General features: G+C 36.5%; 1 protein-coding gene across 10 annotated transcripts in view; it reads right to left on the bottom strand.

The window, feature by feature from the left end:
• Positions 1 to 22,405, bottom strand: part of SYT1 (synaptotagmin 1) — a 518,336-nt gene that overhangs the window by 310,127 nt on the left and 185,804 nt on the right. For 4 of the 10 annotated variants that reach the window (XM_070254462.1, XM_070254465.1, XM_070254461.1 and 1 more), the window contains exon 4: positions 8,464 to 8,523. The exons of the other annotated variants lie outside the window; for them this stretch is intronic. The gene's annotated coding sequence lies outside the window, so the exon portion shown is untranslated. The remainder of the gene's footprint in view (positions 1 to 8,463; positions 8,524 to 22,405) is intronic. 10 annotated transcript variants of the gene reach the window in all.

Genomic DNA, 22,405 nt, shown 5'->3' with positions numbered 1-22,405 from the left:
CTTACAAAGAGAGCAGACCTGAGCCTACTTGTATATCACTCCTTATGGAGATGTGCTAGTTTCACCAGGGAATTCACCAGGTAGAAAACTGCTGAGTCACAGCTCATGAGCATGTTCCAATTTGCCAAGATGTTTAAAGATGGTTCCTTTTGTGGTGGTGCTAATTGATACTTCAACCCTTGATGTATATGCGTCTTACCTTTCCACTTCTTCATTACTACTTTGGTATCATAAGATTAATTAATTTTAGTTAATCTCTCTTAATTAATATTCCAGAAGTAATTAGTGAGCTTTAACATCTTTTGATATATTTATTTCTAATATTTTTCTCAGTGAAATGTCTACTCTTATCTTTTGCCCATTTTCTTCTGGTCTATTTACTTTTTTTCAAGTATATTTTTGTTTTTTTCCCTGAGGAATGTTTGCCCTGAGCTAATGTCTGTACCAATCTTCCTCTATTTTGTATGTGGGTGGCTGCCACAGCATGGCCACTGACAAGTGGTGTGGGTCTGCATCTGAGAAATGAACCCAGGCTGCTGAACTGGAATGCGCTGAACTTAACCACTGTGCTATGAGGCTGGCCCCCTCAAATATAATCTTGGCTTGTCCTTCACTTTGTAAAGTTTCTTTTCATACAAGTTTTTTAAATCCTAGTGGAATCAGCTTTAACAATCATTTCTTTTGGGGATTTTGCTTTATGGTTCTTGATTAAAAAATCCTTCCTTCACCAGGAAGCTGCCTAAGACCTGGGGAGACTGGGAGACCTGATAAGGACCATTCTGATGGGCAAGCTTTGCTAACCCACCCCTCAGGCCAGATTTTCACAAGACTCTACCACATTCACAGGGGCTTCCCTTCAGGCCTCTCTCCCACTGGTCCCTATCTCTTCCTTGGCTCATGAAGCAAAAATTCTTGCACATACTTTCTCTTTCAAGACCCCAGCAGCACAGGGAGCTTCAGCAGCTGCTTAGGGCAGATATAGAAACAGCAAGGGTAGCAGGAATATATTCAAGCCATCATCTTCTCCTTATTCCCTCATAGCTATTCTTTGTCACTGCCCCGTTTCTTTCACAGCACTTATTATGAGGTATGTGTTTATATGTGTACTATTTTTTACTTGTCTTCCCAGATTTCCCTAGTACTTATTCTCTATCATTGCAGAAGCAGTTTTCTTATAAACTGCTAATTTTTCCTCATTTATTTTTTGACTTCTGGGCTATTCTGTCATTTCCTTGAGGATAGGGACCATGTCTGTTCATAGTTACACTCCTATGCTTAAGGTATTGCCTAGGATACAGTAGGTGCACAAAACTTTATGTTAAAGAAATCAATAAAAAACAATTGAATTTCCTTGCAATACCTGGAGAGTTGCTATTCTATGATGCTAACTGAAGCCACTTTTTACAGAATATTGAGCTAGAGATGGGTTTATAAGCCTTTGCGAAAACTGATGAACCAAAAACAAGACACGTCTGGATGAAAGGCCATCTGATTTCTACTCTAGATTACGTGTACAGAAGAGTCAAAATTCCCTTCCCAAATCTATGTTGAATCTGCACCAGTGTTCCAATATCTGAGCAGTTAAGGCCTAGCTTACTATACTACTAATCTTGGGCACAATAGTTTCAGTAAGAAAAATTTTAATGTCACTCTGTATACTACTTCTATTTTGTAGAAAAAATTGAGATGCAAAGAAACTAAGGTTTTAAGGTCACATAATCAGGCAGCTATTGTGTAAGAAAATAAGGGGCTCATAATGACAAACACTCCTTGCTAGTCAGATAAATTCAATGGTAAAGCAGTCACTTGTGTTCTCAGAAGTTCCCAAGGAAAGGTGACAGTACTATTTGAATTGACAGAGAATACGCTACATCATAGAAACAAGTTAGAGAAGGCAATTTATAATTTGACAGGGAGAAGAAACTGTGAAATAGAGAAATCAGGACCAATGACCACATGCAGGAGAGTCGGCCTTACGTGTAATTTGGACAAAAAGTGAATTTGTGAGACATCATGTCCGTATTGTATTGTGTAGGTAAAATGTAGTGATATACACTTTTGTTTTCTTTGTAGATTTTATGTACAATCTTTAAAATGTTTGTAAGCATATGGCCTTCTCTGGAAGGGGATAGAAATGAGGGAGTTGAGGAGGATGCAATAGGTTATATCTACAGATTTGCACCAACACATGCATACACATGTGTACATGTGCACAATTGCTTTTGACATAAAATATAGCCCTCCCAATCTCTCTCTCTCTCTAATTTTTTAACCTTTTCAGTCCCCAACTTTGTCTGTTCCATTACAGATCCATTCCAACTACACTCAGGTTCCTCACTGCCCAAATATATACCTCTATATCATCTGAATGGTTTTGCAGCATGATTCTAATCCCCCATCTAGCTGCTATAGCTTTCTCTTCAATCTGCTCTTCTCATAAAGCTACAACTTGGCTGTAGACACTTTCTAGCCTCACGTCCACTATCAATACTCCTAAATTCCCTGACCCATCTGTCATCTTAAACTATTTTAACAAGGTATTGACAGTGGCAGTGATCAACTCAGTCAATCTGACAGTATCCTTGTGGCTGCTAGGTTGCCTCCCTGGAGCTGGAACAACCAAGCAGACTATATTTTCATTGATCTTTAAGACAAAACAAACCACAGAAAGACAGAAAGTAGAGTTGAATATTTAGGTTTTATAGACTAAATATCATGAGTGAAAACTTGATGGGAAAGATTTACAGCTCCCACATAGATAAGCAGTGAGGACACCAGGCAGTACTTAGACTCTGTTGACATAAAGTGTTGGGATCTTAACAAGGCCACTCAAGCCTTCTGCTTGGTTGCCCCAGCTCCAGGGAGGCAACCTAGCAGCCACAAGGATACTGTTAGCATCAATGGCGATTTCTTTCAGATTCAGATTTAGGCAACATATTTTTAGTGTAGTGAATGACTTCTCTTTATGTTTCACAATAGAAAAATTTTTAACTCTCCTTAGACCTGATGTTTAATTAATAATCATTAAATCTATTTCTCTTTGCTGCCAAAATCATTTAGATAAAAAATGAAAGTGCAGTTGATCATATTGAGGTTGGTGATTGTCAAACATCCAGATGTCCCAAGATATCCAGATGTTTTGTACAATGTAAAAAGAAATAATTTGCATAATTCTACTTTTTTTGTCCAAATACAATGATGCTATATAAATCGGTAAATGTCTACATAACAAATCCTCAGTCTGTTTTCTTATCAGATTCAACAATATAACGTTACATTTAAAATGAGTATCATTGAAATGCTTGATCTTATTGTAAGAGCAGATGATTTATTTTTGAAGAAGAGAAGGTTTTACTTTTGTAACAATGACTCACATATGAGGAATAGCAAATAATTATACTGTGAATTTAAGGTTCTCTTTATCTATAACAATCAGCAGCCATCTGAAAGTACTGACCTTGTTTTCAAGATATTCTCACTGAGTCAGCGAAAAGGACAGATGGCCCATTTTCCATGTCTATAGATCTGTTCCATGTTAATAGCAGCCACTACAACCTTAAGACCCAAAGTCTTTTTTATAACGTCAGTGTATTTCATTTTAGTGTACGTCAACTGGAAACAGAAGTTATGGTGGCCATTCAACAGAATAAGATTATTTATTTTTATGTTTATAACATAACCTACATACTCCACAGTTACTGTGGCTGATAGAGAACATTGCTATAACTAAAAAAGAAAAAAAAAAAACAAAGCAATTCAAATATCTGAAAATGTCATTTCTACCATGATAATTTGATATATTAATTTCAGTAGATATATTTATGTATAAAATATCTAGGCAGCTAACTCAAGTAACAACATATGCATCTTAATTTAAGTGAGATGATAATGTGTATTAATGCAATTGAGATTTAGCTAGATAAAATTCCCTATTCTACATTCTAAAATAATAAATACATGCCAATTGTCTTATAAATTTCTAAGGTTTTTGTAGCCTGCACTTAGGGGTCTTTGATAAATTTAATACTCCATACATCACAGGATCATTTAAGTCGCTGTCTGTCTTTAATATGGATTATACATCAAAGTAAGCATTATTACTCCGTTAATCTCTGCTACAGGGAGAGGTTAAAATCAGTTGGAATAGCCTTCTCATGTTCTTTACAGCTTGTGACAATAGTTTCTATATTAGTCTTGTTTTTGTTTCACTGTGATTGTATGTTCTTTATTTTCAAACACTTCAGAATAATGCAAAATACCATGTATCAGAAGGGTTAAATGTGCTGGGTTTCTGGGTTGTAGTCTAAATCAGTCGCTTGTCAGAAAAGAATTTTTAGGTGGATCCTGTGCATTCTGTCTATTTTAATTCCTGTGACTTTTTAATTCCATCTCTTAATATAGCTCAGTTTATTTATCATTTGCCACTGAATACAACTGACTCTTTATGAAGTTTCAGGATGTGGGTTAAGTATCAATTCATATCCAGGGGCAATGTATATAAGACCTTTGTGAAGATCTAAACAGAGAATGAACCTGCTCACTTCTGCACACAAGCTCCCCCCCCTCTGTATATTATATAGTTATTATATAATTGCATCATGTATTTAAAATATAAATTATATAATTAATATATAATTATTATATATATAATTGGTGATATATATCATATATGAAATATATATTGGCTATTATATAGAAATATATATATAAAATTCTGAAAAAAGTGATTCTGGCATAAAATAGAATCTTAGAGGATATTTTGTATCTCAAAAAGTAGCCAGGGGTTCTACCTTTAAAAGGCAATTTATTAGTATCAGATAAAATAGTGGAAAATAAAAAATGCTTTTAATAAAAGCATGGGTGTAATTAAAATAGATTCAACCATTACATTATCAACATCTGTCTCAATTCCTCCAGAGATATGCAGTTAATGTTATTTTAAATAATTTTTTACTTAAGCTTTTACTATATGTCAGGCACTGAACGAAGTGCTCTACATATATTTTCTATTTTAGTCTTCATAATAATCCTCAAATAAGGAAGATATTGACATTCTTACTATTTAGAGATGAAAGAATTGAGGGCTAGAGAGGGCAAGATCCAAGAGGAGAGTGGAGGTTAGGAGGGAAGCTGGGATTAGCTACCAACTCTCCTGACTCTGAAGTCAATATGCTCTCTCCGAACATTGCTCTGCACCTCAAATGATGGTAAGGAGGCTAAGTTAGAACTGGACAACGACCAGTGAATAAAAGAAAGAGTGCAATCTTAATTTGTGATGGCTCTGTTTACAGCTTATAGAAATCTTAGGAAAAATTCTTTCTTGGGAAGCAAAAGATTTAAAAACTAGGAATATGCACTCAAATTTAGGGTTTAAAAATTTTACTCTGTTCCTACTAACATATAAATTTGTACAAAAATATTTCAGCAAATGAACCAGAAAAAAATGTGAATAGTACTTTTTCATGATTTGAAATTTAAATGCAAAAAATTACTAAACCAGAAAATACATATGATTTTAAAAATGAGCATATTATTTCTAAAAGGGCCAGAAAGATTGAAGTGATAATATTGAATGGCCCAATGTTTATTTTTTTAATTTATTTTTAATTTTTTTTAAAGATTGGCACCTGAGCTAACTGTTGCCAATCTTATTTTTTTTCTGCTTTTTTCTCCCCACCCCACCCGCCCAGTACATAGGTGTACATCTTAGCTGTGGGTCCTTCTAGTTGTTGCATGTGGGACGCCACCTCAACATGGCCTAATGAGCAGTGCCATGTCGGCACCCAGGATCCCAACCCTAGACCGCCGAAGCGGAGCGCGCGGACTTAACCACTTGGCGATGGGGCTGGCCCACCAATGTTTATTTTTATGTGACATTATTTTCAGCTTTTTATAGTCCTCTTCAGCTAACAACATATTGGAAAAGCAAAAACAGGTGGAAAATCAGAAAGTACATAATGTTCTTGTCAAAGTTTATGTCTTTATCAAATGGTTTTTATCTTTGAAAACTCTGCATGGTTGACCACCTCAGTACCTTCCTTAATACAATTTATTTTAAAAGAGGGATATCCATGGGGCTGGCCCCGTGGCCGAGTGGTTGAGTTCGCGTGCTCCGCTGCAGGTGGCCCGGTGTTTCGTTGGTTCGAGTCCTGGGCGCGGACATGGCACTGCTCATCAAGCCACGCTGAGGCAGCGTCCCACATGCCACAACTAGAAGGACCCACAACGAAGAATATACAACTATGTACTGGGGGGCTTTGGGGAGAAAAAGGAAAAAAATAAAATCTTTAAAAAAAAAAATAAATTAAAAAAAATAAAAAAAAGAGAGGGATATCCATAAACAGTCTCAATTATTTTCCCATTGAATGCCCAAATCAATCATGAATGACTAAAAAAATTACATAATTTCCCTTCCTCTTTGGAAATGTCAGAATGGGTCAGGTTGCCATTTCATCCACAAGAGGCAATGGAAAGAGATATGGACAAAAACCTGGAAAACAGGACTAGCTGCCCTGGAGCTGTCGTGTGTAAAATGGCAAATCTCTGTGTGGTTTATCTTCATGTTGAATCCAAAAGTAAGAGTGGGTCATAGTTGTGGAAGAATAAGCAGTAGTTCAAGGTCAAAATTAGTTAGATGTCAGTGCTGTGTCTTTGGGCAGAGAAGCCCATTCCTGGAAGGAACATGGCAATACTGTCGGAACAAATAGCTTCTTGTTCTCTAGAGGTGGGGCTGACAAAAACCAAGTGGGGCCAAGGCTTTATCCAAGGGAGGTTAGGTCTAGCAGCAACCTGAAGCAGAAGCTCCATGGTAGGTCAATACAGTGGCTCAAACCGGGGAATTAATGCAGGGCTAGAACTTACTGGACACGTTAGCAAGACATTCAGATCCTATGTACTGCTGGGCTGAGGCTTGCAATAAAGCATTTGAACTTCATTGGGATTGACTGAGGAATTGACAGGGTGGATCCAGCAAGTGAGAGTATAGAGAAGACAAAGCTCCTGGTGCACTAGGCACACTTGTACAGAAAATTAAGAAATCATCTCAATTAATTTTAAAAACCAGTCATTCCAACAATTTGGGATCTCCAAGATAATGTGACTGGCTGAGTCTTCATTTTCAAATATGTTCCTTAAACGTTATTAGTTTGTAGCCAATTCTGGAAGATGAGCTTTATGATACAAATATTCCTCACATTTAATATTCTTATAAATAGACTTATACTGAACGTTTTACATTTGTAGCATCCACTATGAAAAGCAAAAACAGAGGAACAAGAACCACAATTATATTTCATCTGATCTACTTAATTTTGAAAAATCTAAAACTGTGTATGTACTCACCTCCAAATAAAGGAGTAAGGGATTAACAGAAACTAAAAAGGTAACAACATATAAAATATCATGGTACTTATTTTCAGGAAAGTTTAGTAATATTTTCTCTATTCTTAAAGCTGATATAGTTTGTTATTGATAATCATCTACTAAATATTTATCTCTAATTTGCATAGTTACCTCTTCTACGGTTTTCTAAAAAATGAATATATGACTATGAAGATAGAAATCCTTATATAGCAAATTCGTGCCTGGGATCATTTTCACTCTGATTCCATAGACTTGAGTTTATAAAGAGGAGAGGCTCTGCCAAATGTGATGAAGAGTTGCATCCCAGACTGCAGAAGTCTAGATGACCTTGGAGATCACATAGCCAACATCCTTCTTTACAAATGAGGAAACTAACACTTGGAGATTAAGTTTACACAATTAACAGTAGAAATTTTAGACCTAGAACATAAATATTAAAGCATTCAAAGCACTTCCCCACAGCAAAAAGGACAATTACATGTTTCATCCTGAGACCTAGTCAAACACGGCTGTTTACTTATACCGGGAAAGGCTTCTTTGGCTAAACTGTGTATCAGGCTTCAGAGACACACACTTGCTGGGAAGAAAGAGCTAATGTCTGCCAGAGCCAGACAGAAAAACCTGCTTGGACTAGCATAAAAAGGAGAAGTTCCAGTGGGCATAAAGGGAAAAATTCAAAAGAGATGTAACAAAGGTGGAGAGTGGGTGCACAGACCAAAAAGAGAAAATCACTACGAAATTCAGAAGCCTTGATGACTTTGGCTAGGAAGCAAGGGATTGAATAAATTGAGAGGGCGGAACTCATGTTATCTCTTTTGCAAGAGTAGGTAAAAGTGAAGAGATTATGAATGTTTTAGTTAAGGTTTTAGTTTTCTACAAATATACTCTTCTAATGTCTGGTTCTAGAAGTATGTGACAATATATGTGTGGTGCATCTAATTAGAGATCTTTGAGATGTAAGATATTTATAATGATATTTTTGATTTGGGAGTTCAGAGTGAAGTACATAATAATTTTGGTTTTATTCTCACTCTTTGGAAAACAAGAAGTAAAGAGCAATATCCAACCTGTCCCATTACTGGGAACAAGGGAGGAGCTTACCTTATGCCCAAGTGTCCTGGCCCTGCCAAATCCAATGAGAGCAGAAAGGGACAGTAGGATCTGAAATCACATTCATGAAGTGAGCTTCAGTGGACACTAAGAGCAGATCCATATACTGACGCTCAGAGAAAGTTCAGTCTATCAGGCAAAACCATGACACATCAAGAAGCATGACAACAGCAGGACACAAGTCTGAGTGAAAAGCCATGAATAGGAGTCTGAGAATTTGATTTTGGATGTCCCAGCTTATGGAGGAGCAAAAGTCAATGATGAATAATGGTTAATACTTGGATGTTTTACTCATAAAATTTTTAGTAGGTAAAATTATCTCAACAACTGGGCCATAGATCAGAGAACAAGTAAGTTTTTAGAAGAGTCAATAACAGTAAAAACATAAATTCCAAGTTTTCTGTTGCATTAGGAAGCCACCAAGTCAGAGATTTAGGCACTAAGATGGAAGCTGAACCTGAACACACATGCTGTACAGATGTCCCTTGGATGTAGAGCTATTCAAATCTCTGATGTTTAAAACTGGGGTGAGTGCTGAATTCACATGTTGGGGCCACACAGACCACAGCTGTGTGGACATACGGGCTACTAGGGCAGGAGCTAGGCTGTATATAGTGTGACAGAACGTCAAGTAGAGGCCGATTTTCAAAATCAAGAGTGAGACTAACAAATTGGGGCATTAGAATCCTGCTACGTGGTGTTATTTTGAAGGTTAACCAATTGCTAGTAAACCACAGGATTTGATTAGAGGTTTCATTAAATAGAAATTTTCCCTGTGCCTTGGCCTCTGCTGCAAAATGCAAAATGTGTGGAACTCTAGCATACTTATGGAATGTGAATACATTATTATTTATAGATGGAAGCTAATGACTATAATGAAAGCAGAACATTTTAGTTAAATAAGCAAATGATCAAAATTGACGACACAAGTGTAAATAAGGCCCAGAATAATTAAGTAACTCATTATTTTTTCTCGTAGCAGACATTAGTTTGTGTTTAGTCTATAAGTAAGATTATACATGCAAACACACACACACACACAAGCTGAGGCATAGTTAAAGAGAGAAACAGGCTGAGAGAGACAGAGAGAGAGACACAAGCATGTAACTAAAGGCCATATTTTGAGTAATGCCAAAGAATTAATTCTGGCTAATACATTTTGAAAGGGCAATCCAAAATTGGCCCTTCCCTTTGCTCCCTCTGCTCCAGCACACTGGACTCTCTTGGTTCCCTGGGAACCCTACAATTTTCCTGCCTCAGGGATTTTCACCTGCCCTCCCCTTAGCCCTCGCTTCCTTTAGCTCTCTGTTCAGATGCCCTCTTACTGGAGGATCCTCCCTTTGATACATGTAATGGTGATCCCTCCACTCACAGCATTCTCACTTCTCTTAACCTGCTTTATTTTTCTTCACAGCATTTATCACCACATGGAATATTACATTTTTGCATGTTCATTTTCTGTCTCTCTCCTCCCCAATTTAGGATTGTCAGATTTAGCAAATAAAAATACAGAGCATCCAGTTAAATTTGAATTTCAGATGAACACAGGAAACTTTTTAGTATAAATATGTCCTAAATATTGCACTGAACATACTTATACTAAAAATGTATTCGTTGTTTACCTTGAATTCAGATTTAACAAAGAGTCCTGTATTTTATCTGGAAATGCTTCTCCTACGCCCTCCAACCCCCCGCCAATAATTAAAGCTACTGGAGGGCAGGAACTTGGAACACTGTGTTCAAGGCTGAATTCCCAGTGCCTTGACTAGTGCCTGACATACAGCAGGCTCTCAACATATATTGGTTGAAGGAATTAATTAATCATTCCATTTTCCTGAAATGTCCATCCCATCCTCAATTCTCATCTTGATGAACTCTCTTAGGGTCCATGTTTATACGAATAGAGCACTCATAGTAATAATATGCTCCTTGGTGTCATGGCAAATGTCTCGTTTCTCCACAAGGTCTAGCATATAGGTTGGAATTTGCCAAATACAATAAGTTTGTAATATGCAACTAAGGTAAGCAAAAAGTTGAAAGTATTTTTACATACAATTTATGCATTTTTAGAGACTAAAGGAAACTCAAATATTAAAAAATAGTATACTTGCAGGTTGGACATGCATGATAAATGTAAATAATAACTATGACATAAAATTTGTCAATCTTACGTAATCATTGCTGCTTATGTGTCACACTACTTTTAAAAATTTCAAATTTTATTATATATAAATTCTTGCCACTGAAGTTAGCCCAGTAGGTCATTTAATACCTTTCCTCAGCTATGTGCAAGATTTCATCATCATATTTCATTAGTTTACCAATTTAAACGAATCACCAGCAAGAGTGATTCCACAATACCCATGATTAGTCTGTTCTAGAGGGCCATTGCTCTTTTTCAGCCCCACTTTAATTGCCAATTAAATCTAGTTCACCTTCTTTCTTGTTCAGAGATCATCTTTTTCATATTTAAAGACAATAATAAATGCTACGGATAATAATAAAATACTGAGGACTGTATATGTAAAAGCCCATATATAGAGCTGTGAACTGCAAAAAAATTGATGAATTATTTTACTGTCTAATTTTTAAATTAAAACATTATTATCTTTTAAATGAAGGAGGGAAGGAATCCAGTGTTTTAGTGGGCACCTAGTGTTGTGTGTTGAACTGTGTCACCTAAAAAGGTATGTTGAAGTTCTAACCCCTGATACCCGTGAATTTGACCTAATTTGGGAATAAGGTCTTTGCAGATGTAATTAATTAAGATGAGGTCACACTGGAGTAGAGTGCGTCCTATATGCAATATGACTGATGTCCTTATAGGAAGAGGAAAAGAGACACAGACACAGAGAAGAGAGCCATGTGAAGACAGGAAGAGATTGGAGTTATGCTACCACAAAGCAAAGAATTCCTAGGGCTACCAGAAGCTGGAAGAGGCAAGGTAGGATGCTTCTCTGGAGGGTTGAGAGTGAGCATGGCCCCCCACCACCTTGATTTTGGGTTTCTAGCCTCCAGATCTTTGAGGGAATAAATTTCTGTTGTTTTAAGCCATTCAAAATTGTGATAATGTGTTATGGCAGTCCTGGAAAAGAAATTCAACAGGTGTTTAAAGAACAATTCTTTCTTTGGGATCCAATTTTCCAATCTAGAATGTTTACTGTCCACAAAAGTAAGTACTTCTGGTACTCTCTTAGTGCAAATTTATTAGAGTTTGTTTTTTTCTTTTTACTCTTTCTCTCCTCTTCTTCTCTCTTAGACTGAGACTTTTAAAGGAAGGTCCACGTATCATTAATTATTGTAATTTCAGCACTCATAATAGTGTCTGGCATAGAAGATAGTAAATAAATGTGAATTAATCAATAAATTATTTTTAGATAAACTAGTATTGACTTATAAAGGTTTCTCTATACTTCAGCCAAATAATGTACCAAAGAGGAAGAGTCTGTTGCTTTTAAACACCAACACAAAGTTGAACACAGACTGAATTCCTTCTATTTTTATGTTGTTTTTTGACTTAGAGTTCAGACTTAGTTTCTTCAGAAAGAGAGGGTCAGGATTTCAAGTCACCTGTTCTCTTTTGTCTATACATCTTCATTATTGAAAGGGAAAACTCTCTTCCTATATTCAGACTATACTTTGAGGGGAACCTCAGTCTGAGTTATCTACTCTTACGTACACAGAACCTGAAGAATTTTCTACCACTTGCAGCTGTTATTAATATCAACTTTTGGCTAAACTAAAGATGAACAAGGAGATTTTGTGTGTGCGTGTGTGAGGAAGATTGGCCCTGAGCTAACATCTGTTGCCAATCTTCCTCTTTTTGCTTGAGGAAGATTGTTGCTGAGTTATTATCTATGCCAATCTTCCTCCATTTTATGTGGGACACCTGCCACAGTGTGGCTTGACGAACAGTGCTAGGTCCATCCCTGGGATCCGAACCTGTGAATCCCAGGCCGTTGAAGTGGAGTCGTGAACTTAACCACTATGCCACTGGGCTGGCTCCAACCAAGTAGTTTTTAATATAACTTTCTAGTTTAACTTTCTGGAATAAAATGAAGCCTAAGAAAAAAGAGGAGAAAAACTTTTAAAAAGCTGTTAGTAACGGAAAGAGGAATTTAAAATAGAGGTTCAATCCCAAGGACAAGTATAGCCACAAGTATAGATTTGTAGTAACAAATGACGCAACATTCTGAAACAAGAAAACTGAGAGGTTAAAAAAAAAAGTTAATTCAATGCCAATAATCAATCGGATTTAAAAAATTGCAATGAAAAACCGTAATCTGACTTTCTTTAGTCTTGGGTAAATTAGTTAGCCATCACTTTCTTCACCATAAATTGTCGATAACAGCAAATCACCTCTCAGGGGTGTCGTTAAAATTTCTTGAGGCCTATAATGCATTTTTGAAGACAAAAATCCTAAAACGAGACAAATTGCTACTCTTGCACTGATGTGTCCTTAGGTTCCTAAGTCTGTCCTGGTCAGTTTGCATGTCACACGTTCTGTAGATTGGTAGGTCCATTATATAAAATAGCAGGAATTGGTGATAAACAGCTTTCACAGGACACACTATAGTCATTACGGAATCACTATTATTTATCTATGACATCTTAAGTAGCTTTTGAAAAATTTAAGATGATGAAAATGGAAAGCATTTTGAAAATTCTTGCAACCCTGAAAAGCATTATGTTCAAGGTTATATTTGAGTATCTCTTTGTATTTCTTTTTCTTATTTATTATTTATTGAATCTGTTGGACAATGAGAAATTTAATTCACTTCTGTTCGATTTTTCCATTTTGTATCCCAAAACAGCAGCACATGTATTTTTGGAAAGAGATAAAAGCAAAAATTATCCTTTTACTCAAGCACTTTCCTCCAATTAAAATATAAAGAGTTACACAATACTCATGTTTGCCAAGAGGACTGAGTTCCAAAAAAAGAATTTTAACATCTGGCCATATCCATGCTTTGTATGTATTATGCATCCATTGCCAGACATACTTGTATATTTTTCTGTCAATGTCAAGTCACATACAAGTAGTATTTAGTAGCCATCATTCTATCCACAGGAATCTTTAGATCCTTTTTTGTATTTTAATGTTAATTTTAATTACTGTTAAAATTAATGTTATAATATCCATAAATAAAATGTTAAAAAGAAAAGATTCACTTAGTCTCAGCCTTCAAACACAATTGTGGAAAAAAAAGAATGTATATACACAAATACAAAAAGAATATGTAGGAAAATAAAAAGTTTCTTAATTTTTCAAAAATAAATTTTAAATAAGAACTTACGTCAGATTGATGGCTTCAGTTGTGTATGTAATATATTTTGAGAAGCCTAAACAATCAGTAGAAGAAAAAGTACTTAAAGATGTTCTTAATTTGTCTACTTATGGATGTGAGTTTTTAGCTGCTGTGGTTTATACTGTTGTGAAACCCTCAGCAGGCACATTACCTGTGTTCCTGGTTTCACATTACTCATTGCCATTTATAGATGAGCATCTGCCACCACTGTTCTCTTTCTTCCGAGAAACACATTTCCTACAACAATTTTCCCCTTACTCTATAATTATTAGCTGTTTTTGATTTATTGAATTCTACAGCTTTGGTTTTACAATCCTCTTTGGCCTAAATATCCAGGAAGGGTATCAAAATGGTTCATATTTATATTCTCTGTGACATGGATGGGTACAGGTAAGCTATATTGATCTCAGGTGTTATTACCATTTATTATAAGTTGAATTTTTAAAATTTAATTTGCTTTAGGATCTAGATCTAATGTTTCCAAAAGAAACATTTAAAAAAAATGAGCAGGGGCTTAAAAAATAGATATTTCTCCCCCTTGGTGTTCTTCTTCATAGTCCATGAAGGAGAAGATTGGAGAAAATTAGTCTTCATCTAACTTAAGAGCCTTTATATTAAAGACAGTAATGTTAGGAACAGAATACACACACACAAAGCTGTGGCTCCAGATGAGAAATTTTAGGTTAATTTGCAGAGAGGATTTCTACTATTGGATCTTACTAAAATTGACAATTAGTCTCTAGAGGATGACTTATGTCTTTAAAAGAAGAGATTTTTTTTTTCTATTTGCAATTAGTAAGAAGTTATATTGTATTGTGTAAATATTAGGATGTGAAGTAATTCTATTTTCCCATCTTTCGTCTATTATCTCTTTCATATAGCTTTTCTGATGGAAAGGTTTTTAAAACTCCACCTCACTGACAAAACAAACTGTATTTAGTATTTCTGTTTGATTTCTCGTGAATGTGGTATTAAAATTTCAACTGAAAACAGCTATTTGTCAAATAAAAGCATACTGTACTAGCATATGAATGGGGTAAAGATATTATCACACCAAAATTCATGAAACTCACTAAAATGAATGTCAACCAGGAGCAAATAATACATAGGAGAGAACTCAGTGGTCTCGTTAAAATTAAGTAATAATATTAAATGCATAAAACAAGAAGAATTATCTTCTCTAAGAATCACTTAATCAAATAACTGATGTTGTTTCAGTTGCTCATGTTGGCTCCTAATGGCTGGTCAAATAAAATTTCCCCTATTGAATAACGATATAACTCAAACTCAAGAGTTGTGACTGGATATTTCTTTACACCTGTTAATATTGTAACATGTGGAGCTTGAAGATCATTACTGCTTGTGAAAATAAACAAATACAACCTGGAATTTGAAAAATTAATTTAAAGTGCTCAGGAGTCCATGAGGAATATTCTATGACCATGCAGGACATGGTTTTATAAGCATGAGTCATTCTCAGGCAGTTTTCAAAACAAAACATCTTCGAGGATCCCTCAGACAGGGTTTGAGAAATCATGACTTAACAACTGAAGTTGTAGTCTATTAAAATGTTTTCCATTTTTGAATGAGTACTGAGAGGTAGCTGTTTTGTATTCATAAATGGCAAAAAAATATACACTTTTAGATTATCATTGAAATGAAAGGACAGAATTTTAAAAAATGGTCTCATGGTACTCATGAACCCTCAATAAAACTTGCTACCATGGCCCCAAGTGTGACAAACACTGAAATAATAAAAATAGGGTGATACAAGTGCACCTTGGAGATACAGCAGGTTCGAGTCCAGACAACCACAATAAAGCGAATGTTGCAATAAAGTGAGTCACATGAATTTCTTGGTTTCCCTGTTTATATAACAGTTATGTTTACATTATACTGTAATATATTGTATGCAATAGCATTGTGTCTAAAAACAGTACATATCTTAATTAAAAAATACTTTACTGCTGAAAATGTAAACCATCATCTGAGCCTTGAGCAAGTTGTAATTTTTGCTGGTGGAGCGTCTTGCATTGATGTTGATGGCAGCCAGCTGATCAGGGTGGTGGTTGCTGAAGGCTGGGGTGACTATGCCAATTTCTTAAAATAGGTCAGCAGTGAAGTTTGCCACATTGATTAACTTTTCCTTTCACAAACGAAGTCTCTATAGCATGCAATGCTGTTTGACAGCATTTTACCCACAGTAGAACTTTCAAAATTGGAGTCAATCCTCTTAAACCCTGCCCCTGCTTTATCGACTAAATTTACGTAATATTCTAAATCCTTTATTGTCATTTCAGCAATCTTCACAGCATCTTCAGTAGGAGTAATTCCATCTCAAGAAAGTTTCTTAGTTCATCCATTAGAAGCAACTTCTCATCTATTAAAGTTTTATCATGAGATTGCAGCAATTCAGTCACATCTTCAGGCTCCACTTCTAATTCTAGTTTTTCTTGCTGTTTCCACCATATCGCAGTTACTTCTACTGAAGTCTTGAAACTTTCAAAGTCATCCATGAAGGCTGGAATCAACTTCTTCCAAACTCCTGCTAATGAGGATATTTTGACCTCTTCCCATGAATCACAAATGTTCTTAATGACATCTAGAATGGGGAATCCTTTCCAGAAGATTTTTCAATTTACTTTGCCCAGATCCATCAGAGGAGTCACTACTATGGCAGCTATAGCTTTATAAAATGTATCTTTTAAATAATAAGACTTAAAAGTTAAAATTGGGGCCTGCCTCATGGCCAAGTGGTTAAGCTCGTGGCTCCACTTCCATAGCGTGGGGTTCGCTGGTTCAGATACTAGGTGTGGACCTACTACACTCCACTCACAGAGCCATGCTGTGGTGGAATCCCACATAGAAGAACTAGAATGACCTATAACTAGGATATACAACTATGTACTGGGGCTTTGGGTGGAAAAAACAAAGTTAAAATTACTCCTTGATCCATGGCTGCAAAATGGATGTTGTGTTAGTAAGCATGAAAACAATATTTATCTCATTGTACAACTTCATCAGAGCTCTTGGGTGACCAGGTGCACTGTCAGCGAGCAGTCATATTTTGAAGGGAATCTGTTTTTTTCTGAGCAGTAGGTCTCAGCAGTGGGCTTAAAATATTCAGTAAACCATGTTGTAAACAGATGTGCTGTCATCCAGGCTTTGTTGTTCCACTTATGGAGCACAGGAAGAGTAGATTTAGAATAATTCTTAAGGGCCCTAGGGTTTTTGGAATGGCAAATGAGCATTTGCTTCAACTTAAAGTCACCAGCTGAGTTAGCCCCTAACAAGAGAGTCAGCCTGTCCTTTGAAGCTTTGAAGGCAGGCACTGACTTCTCTTCTCTAGCTATGAAAGTCCTAGATAGCATCTTCTTCCAATAGAAGGCTGTTTTGTCTGCATTGCAAATCTGCTGTTTAGTGCAGCACCTTCATTAATGATGGTAGCTAGATCTTCTGGATAACTTGCTGCAGCTTCTGCATCAGCACTTGCTGCTTCATCTTGCACTTTCATGTTATGGAGATGTTCTTTCCTTAAAACTCGTGAACCAACCTCTTCTGGCTTCCAACTTTTCTTGTGCAGCTCCTTCACCTCAGTCTTCATAGAACTGAAGAGAGTGAGGCCTTGCTCTGGATTAGGCTTTGGTTTAGGGGAATGTTGTGGCTGGTTTGATCTTCTATCCAGACCACTAAATCTTTCTCCATATCAACCATGTCTGTTTTGTTTCCTTATCGTTTGTGTGTTCACTGGAGTAGCACTTTTCATTTCCTTCAAGAACCTTTCCTTTGCATTTACAACTTGGCTAAGTGGTGCAAGAAGCCTGGCTTTTGGCTTCCCTTGACTTTTGGCATGCCTTCCTCACTAAGCTTAATCGTTTCTAGCTTTTGATTTAAGTTGAGAGACGTGGGACTCTTCCTTTCACTTAAACACTTAGAGGTCATTGTAGGGTTGTTAAGTGGCCTAATTTCAATGTTGCTGTGTCTCAGGGAATAGGGAGGCATGAGGAGAGGGAGAGAGTTGGGGGAACAGCCTGTCAGTGGAGAAGTCAGAACACACAAAACATTTACTGCTGAAGTTTGCAGTCTTATATGGGTGTGGTTTGTGGCACCCTTAAACAATTACAATAGTAACATCAAAGATCACTGATCACAGATCACCATAACAAATACAGTAATGATGAAAAAGTGTGAAATATTGTGAAAATGTGACACAGAGACAAAAAGTGAGCAAATGCTGTTGGAAAAATGGCAACGAGAGACTTGCTCAACGCAGGGTTGCCACAAACCTTCAATTTGTAAAAATCGTATGTCTGTGAAGGGCAATAAAGTGAAGAACAATAAAACAACGAATGGCTGTATTTGGAATTAGATAGGCCTGAATTCAATTCCTCTATCTCGTCCTTATTAACTGTGAAAATTGTTCAGTCTCCCTGAATCTCTACTCCTCAGTCTGTAGAAATGATACCTCCCTCACAGGATTACACAATTATTTTATATTATTAGACTAAATGGGATAATGTGCGTAGAACTCCTCAGTCCAGTGGCTGATATAGCACATATCTTCACCAAAGGTGAGTTAACCTTGTCTTTTATTGCACCACCGTACTGATTATTGAAAATGTTTGAGATAGAGTAGAAGGAAAATCAGTTGTCCATATGTGATAATACATTCAGACAGAGGGCCCTTTTTTATGAGACATTTATTTGTTGGGTGATGTCTATAAGAGGTTTAAAAAGGAATAATATTATAAGCAGAAAATAATTCCAGAGCACAGGAGCAGTCTTGAGCTCTGACAAATTTATCTATTTCACATATGTGAACAGTTTTTCTCTAGAGAATTTTTTTCAACCTCCATCATCGAAGGATTAGGCTCCATTATAATTAATTCTTTAATAATGGAATTGATACCCTTTTCAAGCATGTAGACCAGATACTAGATTAGAGTACACTATAAAATATGTTTCTGAGTAATTATGACCTAATTAATTATTTTAGACAGCTTTTTAAAATTTGATTTACTAATTGTACTCTCTGAAATTGAAAGCAGGAAATAGAGCTGTCCAGCCCACCAGAGGCTTCATTCTATTTGGAAAAAATACCAGAGTGAAAGTTGACTTAATTTGTGCTGTTTTGCATGGTTGAGTTTGACAAGTGTGTTTGGGTTTCGTAAAATAATCAAAGGACTTTTCTGGCCTGGCTTTTTGCAACTACAAATCAGATTAATGAGAATGAACTTCAGAGCAAGGCAGGAGCTCTGGGCATGAGGTGTACGTGCTCCTGCCTCCTCTTCAGGCCTGCTGCGTGGGTGTGTGCTTGTGGAAATAAGAGTGTAGAGGTGATAGTGTTGAATGATCATGCTCCCCTTGAAATGTGCACATGTGCAACATATTCTACACTAGTTCTCACTTGCTGTGTGGTCTTGAACAAATATATCCTCTGAGTCTCCATTTGTAGTCCAGGGCAGTTTGATCCTAGGGGAGGATGTATGGTAGGATAATGAATTGGGGACATATAAGTGAACCTTTCAAGTCCAGGACCTGGTGCCCACATCCTGACTTCTCCCCTCTGCCTTTCGACACCACTGAGCAGGAAAGCACAGTTGATGTTGATGTCTTACCTGGAAACCCCAACGAGTCTACCTTACAAGGTCTCCTTACAAACTAACTTCTAGAGAGAATCATCTGGGGCCTTGCTTGTGTTCGTATCTTGTTAGTTATTTTCTTCAAAGTTCAAATAAAGCCATTTTGAAAGCTATGGTTTTCATGTGATCTTAGCTTATAAGAAGTCTTTCTCTAAGGGACTCCCAGTGAAGCAGCTTAAAGGTTAAAATTTTTTTTAATGCTTTTTGGTGAGGAAGATTGGCCCTGAACTAACATCTGTTGCCAATCTTCCTCTTTCTTTTTCTCCCCAAAGCCCCAGTGCATAGCTATATATCCTGGTTGTAAGTCATTCTAGTTCTTCTATGTGGGATGCCACCACAGCATGGCTTGATGAGTGGTGTGCAGGCCCACGCTCAGGATCCAAGCCAGTGAACCCTGGGCCACTGAAGCAGACTGCGTGAATTTAACCACTACACCACTGGGCTGGCCCCAAGGTTAATTAAAAAAAAAAATGACCTAGAACTGGTTCTCGAAAGTGCCTATCGATATAGTTTCCCAATACTTTTAATATTTAAATGGCATTGAAGTGCACATCTTCAAGTTCCATTTCCACAGTTTCATGACTGTATTTTTCTGCTTAAATGCAGCAAGAAGAATTTAAAGTCAACTGTAAGAATTCAATACCCATGAGTGTATTTTTGTATGAGGGACACCTGAAAGAATGGATAGGCATGAGCTATATGGTTTTAGTAACATAAAAATACCTTTAAGCAACATCTATAACCTTATATTCTTCTTAAGATTTCAAAGAATTTTTAAGAACCTCTGTTCTTTTAAAAAAGCATGTTTATTTTTATAAGCTGAGGTGAATCTCACAACCAAACTGGCTTGTCATAGCAGAAAAGTTTCTCCAGTGTATGGATATGCGATCTAAAAGCACATTCTACGATTGCATTGAAGAAATATATAAGTGACAGTTATGTAATGTTTTCTTTTGATCTATCCTTGAGTTTTAAGGTTTTATTCAGATTTCAGATACATATTCATGTGGACTCAGTAGCCCTTGTTAATATTTCTTAGGATACTAAAAGGTGATCAAATTGGAAAATGCAATTTGCTTATTTTGGTTCTAGGCTGGTGGACTATATGAGGGAAATCAACCAAACCAAGAGCAGCTGGAAATCATCAGTTATCCCAAAGAGGTGAAACATGCCTCGCCCTTCTCTATGACTTTTTTTTGAAAATCATTTATGTACCAGGCATTGTATTAGGTGGTTACAAACACTATTTCATTTATACCTTACGAGGCCAAGGGTTATGATTTCCACTGTATAAATTCAGCACCAGACTAAGTATAATCCACATTATTTAATGCAAGGCAATGCAATACTGCTCATGGCTCTTGGGCACTGACTCTGCTTTCTCTCTCTAGAGGATGACATGGCCCAGATGTCACAGAGTTTGCTCTGAGAACCAAAAGATGTGACACTTACTGTTAACCTGAAGCAAATAGATTGTAAATTTTAGATTTTCCGGAATGATACTGTACACTGGAATATGAAAGCACAGTTTTGGAAAATACTTAAGCTTTAGAGATCTGGTTGCATGTCCAGTCATAGGCAGCCATGAGCTCCCTCTGGGAGCAAAGCTACTGTGAGATGTACTACTATCCTATGGGGTTACCTTGCTTCTGGCAAAATTTTGTATCCTTAGCCAATTAAATTGGGAGCATAACTTTGCTGTCTTTGTGAGCGTATATGCAAGTGTGTAGTTTGGGCTTTTGGGGGTGTGGAGTCCATGCATGTGTGCATGTCTTTGTGTGAGTGTGATCAGTACATCATGTGTGTGGGTAATATGCGTGTGCATGTGGGTGTGCATGTGTGTTGTCTTTTCCTTATAACTCACAATGCAATTCATTTTTATTAAATATCTTTTTCTATCTTGTGAATAAATTGTTTTTTTTTGTAATTTTTGCAGCCCTTTATCTAGAGCACTAACTATTCCTCTCCCTACCTCCCCTCCTTTTCTTAATCTTTTTCAATTTTCTGCTCATTACCAATTAAACCACAAGATAATGAAAAGAAGAAAAATTCAAACCAATTCACACAGCATCTTCCATGCACATAAATGCACAAAGACTGATAAATATTCAAAACTCATCCTTGATTTTTTTCCTCAAGGTTGTTTATTTTTCTGTTTATCTTCTTGTCTTCAGTGACTGCTAACTATTGTTACTGGGATATTTGTTTTTCAGTAGCAGAGAGATAGGAAGAAAAGTAAAATATTGGCTTTATTTGATAGGCTGCCTGCTCACAGGTATGGCAAGAATTGAAAGTCTCAATCATTAAGCAGAGCAAGGAAGCCTCCTCTGACACACACTCTACTCTTGAGTTTCTAATCAGAATGTATGAAGAGCAGCAGAATGGCAGCATGCAAGCCCACAACACTCTACAAGCCATAGAAAAATCAGGGGTTTTCTTAGGATTGATGAAGACAGGGCTGAGGGAAAAATAGGAGAAACTAAAGCTACGGAGTGCCTGAGCGGGAGAATAAATGGTAATGGTAATTATGTGGGGAAAGTTAATTCCTGTTAGGAGCACTGGTGGAAATTGGCATAATCAGTTTCGGAGACTATAAAGAAAACAGACAGACACACACACACACACACACACACACACTCACACATGTAGATGGTCGATTTTGCATTACTTAAGAATATTTTAATGCAGTAATTTGTAGATTGAGAGAAAAAATTCTTTTGCCTCCTCACTTCATTTGTTACATTACAAAAACATATAAAAGAGTCTGGTTCTAAAATTTGCTTGCTGAGGGGTGAACAAATATCTTGTCTTCCCATATACGAAAGTGCAAACACTTTAGTAGTAAGAAAAATAAACTTTCAAATTAGCGGGCAAAAAAATCTAAGATCTGACTTTTACTATATAAATCTCATTTCTCTCATCTCCACTGTGAGTTCTAAAGCACTCTGAAATATGTATTTTTTTCAAATCAATTTCTTTGTT

This window comes from Equus caballus, chromosome 28, assembly GCF_041296265.1.
Source record: "Equus caballus isolate H_3958 breed thoroughbred chromosome 28, TB-T2T, whole genome shotgun sequence".
NCBI classification, from domain to species: Eukaryota; Metazoa; Chordata; class Mammalia; order Perissodactyla; family Equidae; genus Equus; species Equus caballus.
Note: the sequence above shows the minus strand (reverse complement) of the source record. Positions and strands in the feature narration are given on the sequence as shown.